Here is a 5,385-nt window from a genome sequence, read left to right on the forward strand (position 1 = left end):
AGGCGCTGGAAGAAGAAAGCTTGGTCGAAGTGGAAGTAAAGGTCGAACCGTAGGATGTTCGGTTAGTAGATAGTAGTTTATTATGAGGTGACCTTTCGGTCACCTCCTATCTTTTGTTGTTAACTGACCGTTCGGTATTTGGCTTTTGTAAACCGTTCGGTCATGTTTTCTCTTATCTTGTACAGTTTAGTTGGAAAGCTTATGTAAGGCCGTTCGGCCGTAAGCGTACGTTATTTAGTGTAAGACTGAACTGATATATTATTAAATGTAATTAATTCTACTATATAGTTTATTACTGTATTTTTGGGATGTTACATATATGTTTAGAAATTAAGATGTTTAGTATTTAAATTACTTAAATAATATTATCAATATTAATACTGTAATAAATAATATTATCAATAATAATAATAAAAAATAAAATTATTAAAACTTTTGACTTATTACATAATATTTAATAACAAATAAAATTATTAAACCAATTAAGTATATCGAGAGAAATTGTTTTCTAATTTATAAAACTACCTATAGCGGTTAATATTTAAAAAATCAATAAATAATTATATTAGAAAAGGTAATATAAGAATAATAAATGTATATACAAAATAGAGTAGCCTTTTTATATATATAGTTATAGATGTAAGTATGTCATGTTTTTTATTTAAATACATATAAAAAAGTTAAGAATGTATAAATCTGCATTTTGTTTTAGTTTTCAGCATCATACAATTATGTCATTATATCTTTTTAAAATTAGTTGGTGGTGATTCTATTCCATGTAAGATTTATGATGGCTTTGTCAAATCAATTGATGATTAGTATGTTCTTAGTTTATGAAAGAAGAAATTGACTTTAAATTGGTTAGATGAATAAGTAGAATAAAGTTTAAAAAGTTAGTCTTGTAATAAAGAAAGAGAACATATTTCCTATGTTAAGTATTTCTTTGAAGGAATAATGTCTTATATATTCCATTCTTTAAGTCATATGAACTATTATGCATTTGGCTGAGTTTGATCTATCTTGTAAGGAATAAGATCGAGATGATGCATGTTAACCAATGGTGGAGTTTGAAGTTGACAGTTCAAATAGGAAAACATGGAATCATGTGGAATAATTGACATAGTGAAGGATGAGTCACTAAATATATAGTGGTAAGAAGATCAAGAAAGGAAAATAAAATGTTTGGCTAGAAAAAGGAGTTTGAAGTTGAAACTAAGGTAGGTTTGAAGTTGAAACTTCAAATAAGGAAATTTTGCATTTTATAGATGGAGTGAAGTGTTGCCTATTCATTGCAAAAATGCTTGGAAATAGCTTCCACATATTAGATGAAGGACTCTGATAGCATCTATTACAGAGAAGTAAATAAAAACAAAATATATAAAATCTTTAGAGTGTTCTAAACCGAATTTTAAAATATCATTTAAAACTTATAAATGTTAAAAAACAAAAGCGTCGGCTCAAGTGATACAAAGAGAAGGAATGTTTCCAATTATATTATTTACAAAAATTAGTTATCATAAATAAACAATAATTATAAACCTTGTTAGTATTATTTACTTATTTCTTAGTATTAGGTACAGGTTAAGACATTCAAAGTTTAAAATACGTTATTTAAATAAATTAAGTATATGTTATGTATAATAAATAAATAGTAACTATCAACACCCAATTTCGTCCGCGTAAGTAAATATTTAAAAATAATAAAGAATAAGATAATAATAATTAATGGTGGGTAAAAAGGGATAAAATAATAACTTTAATACCATATTGTTTTTTTGAAATGTTAGTTTAATATGATAATAATTTGAATTAATATTATGCTAATAATTATAAACAATAATTAAAATAGTATATTAATATAATTTGTTGCATCAGTTGCTTTTAAAGGGGAAAATATGATTTTCTGACAACAATGATAATCAATGTTTTGAATATTATTTAATTTGTTTTCTGGCAACCAAGAACATTTCTTTCCCTATTTTGTTTTATTGTCATTTAATTCACAATTAAGGCAAAATTGCCATAATATTATAGTGTGTATATAAATACACACTCTGTCATAGAAAAAGGGGACGAAAAAAAAAATAAAAAGAAACATGTAGAAATATAATAGAAAGAGAGTATAGAAAAAATAGGTTCTCACCCAAAAGGGTTCTGTCAACTACAATCATCGAAGAAGAAAGAGGAGAGTATTGAAAGCTAAAAAGCTATGTCATCTCTACACCATTCTTTTTCTCTTTTTTTATTGTACTCTGAAATTTTTTCCTAAAGGTATGTTTTTTTCCTACACACAAATAATGTTTTTTTTCAAATTATAATTTTTTTATAAGTATGTGTCGGCCTATGGCCGGTTTCTTTCTTTTTCCCACCATTCTTAAATAAATAAAAAATACAAAAATCTTCAAAACAAAAAAGATGTCAATCTTGTTAAACCAAATCTTGTTCGGATTCACTTTTCAAAAATCTAAATCAATCAATAATAATTTTCAAACAAACTCACAAACCTTTTTGTACATAAAGAACTACGTGATCCCTGATTGTCCATTATAAATGGATGTACATAGGATCAACGTCAATTCTTGTCGGGTTCATAAAACAAAAAGTATTTTTTTGTTTCTTAATAGCTTTTTTTATTTATTTTTTTATTTTTTTATGGGAAAATTAAACATTTTGAAAAACCACGTCAACTTTATACATTTAATTAAAGGTACTGCCTTTCGGCAGGCGCGATAGGGTGCTAATACCTTCCTTACGCGTAACCGATTCCCGAAGCTGAAAATCTCTTTTCGTAGACCATGTCTTATTTGATGGTTTTCCATAGTTTTTCCATAATAAATATGGTGGCGACTCCCAAAACCTTTTTCTCAAACCCGTTTGTTTTTCGGCTCGCCGTCCCGTCGCGATCCCGGTTGCGACAGATGGCGACTCCACTGGGGACGTTAGAGAATTAGGCCTTTTTAATTAAATGTGCAAAATTGATGTGGTTTTTCTTTATTTTATTTTATTTCATTTTCCCCTTTATTTATATATGTTTGTCTTTATTTATTTTTGTAATTTATTTATATTCTTTTTTATTATTACTATTATTATTATTATTGTGCATATCATGAGTGGGACCCTATACCCGGGTCTGAGTGCAACATAAAATTAGAGGGGTTGCGAAGCGGTGTCACGTCTGGACTACTTCAAGTTTGGCTATCGTGAGAATCCCAGCCAGTGTCTGTTCTCTTCACATGTAATTTCACACCTAGTTGCATCTCAACTGTTGTGGAAAATGCTGTGAAAAGGACCATAGCTCTGGTGGCCTTAATTTTAGGATTAGGAATCTTTCCCTGTGAGATAGCATATGCAATGCTTAGACTTTAGGATGTTGGACCTACCTTAAAAACATAAAACATGTTGTCTTTTAATCATTATTTTGCATAGACATCTTCATGCATCATATGCATTAGCAACATTTTTATCATTTTCCTTCATTTTCTTTATACATAACAATAAATGTGTCTTGTTTTTATTTAAATAAAAAACAAGAACAAAAATTTCATGCCTTAATGCATAAATAAATAAGGCAAAATAAACACTTTTTAATCAATTGAATTAATTAACTTCTTTTTGAAGCATGTATGACATGAAATCTCGAAAATAGTTTTCTTCTTCATCATTTTCCATCACTCATTTTATCCATAAAAAAAATCAGTTTATAAGGGGCACTATCTCAAAGTGATTGCAAGCAATCTTTTTAGCAAAAAAATAAAAAATAAAAAAATTGAAAATGAATAAAAACAAATAAGGGACAACTTATCTAAGTTAAGGTTTTCAAAAATAAAGCGATCATAATTTAATGTGTAGACATGTTTCTTCATCAAAAAAATAAGTATCATTCTTTGTAACCTATTTGAGTCTTAAAAATAAAAAAAAAACCGTTTTTGAACAAGTCAGGTTGACATCATGTTATTTAAGAAATAATTCATCAATAATATTTAGAAAGATTTGTTTTTGAAAAAAAAAATCAAAATTTCAAAACACAAAGAAAAAAAAATGAAAATGGCAAACTTAATTTTCATTCACTGTAACAAGAACCTTTTTTAAGCCCATTGGGCCCAGTTGATAGTTTTCTTCAAATTCAATTTCTTGAAAAAAAACAAACGAATGCGATAAGAGGAAAATATAAAAAAAATATTTCTAAAAAAGTTCTATCATTTTCATTTCGCAAAAAAAAAACATAGAAAGAGAAATCATTACATTTTGAGTAATTTATTATCATACGTTTTTGCGACCAAATATTTTAAATAACCAATAGCATTTTCTGTTGAGACATGTGTGTGTGCATTGCTTGAAAACACTCATTTTCCAGCCTTCCCCAAAAGAAAAGAGATTAACTCTAACAAACACTAACGCTACCATATACTTGAGCATATTTGTCTTGCTAAAGTTATTCTCGCTTGTGTTATTTGAGAAATCCCTAACTAGTCATGCAAAGGAAAATCAAACCATTTGGGACAATCCTTTTTCAGTCACTAGTGCAGAAAGGGCTTTAGACGTCCGATATTTTGGCCTTTTGACGTCCGACGTACGCCCGACGTTTATGTGGGTGACGTCGCTCAGACGTCCGTTGTGACAGGACGGACGTCTATATAGACGTTCGTTGTGCAAGACTGGACGTCTATATAGACGTCAGTTGTGTTAGGACGGACGTCTATATAGACGTCCGCCTCCTCCCTCCCCGGACGTCTACCTGGTCGAATTGTTTTTGGTAGTGGCTGGGGGGTGGACGTCCGTGTGTGCACTGACAGACGTCTATAGACGTCCGACTGTACACTAACGGACGTCTACTGGGCGTTTTTTTTTTAAAATTAGTTTATCTTTTCAATAAAACCACACCTGAAAAGCAGAAAAATGTCCCAGAACAATTTTGCAATAATATAAATATGCGTTTTATATAAACAAAGTTCTACTTAATGTGGAGTTCAATCCACTACCAAACTATCAACATAAAACTTAAACTAAAACTAAACAATGTTCAAGAAGAACTATAACTATTCCTAACTCCATCTTTGCAGAAGATAAGCGGTCCACTCTTGCCTTATCTGTTTAATTGTGTCCTCTGTAATAGGCGATGTAGTCTTGAAGCGCTGCAAAATTCAAGAAAGATTCATTATTGTTTCATATATAGTTGAAGATGAATTTGATTTGTAAGGTATTGAAGGTATACATCATTACCTCATTCCAGTCTTGTAATGACAGCTCGAATGATGGTCTTAATCCAACACATCACATAGAAGCCACATTCCCATGAATCTAGTTGTTGGTTACACTAAAATAACAAACTAAATAGTTAAGAATTTAGATCATTCAATAACATAGAAAATGAATTAGAAACTATAA

Source organism: Vigna umbellata, chromosome 5 (genome assembly GCF_029865625.1).
Source record: "Vigna umbellata cultivar VRB3 chromosome 5, Vumbellata_1.0, whole genome shotgun sequence".
NCBI classification, from domain to species: Eukaryota; Viridiplantae; Streptophyta; class Magnoliopsida; order Fabales; family Fabaceae; genus Vigna; species Vigna umbellata.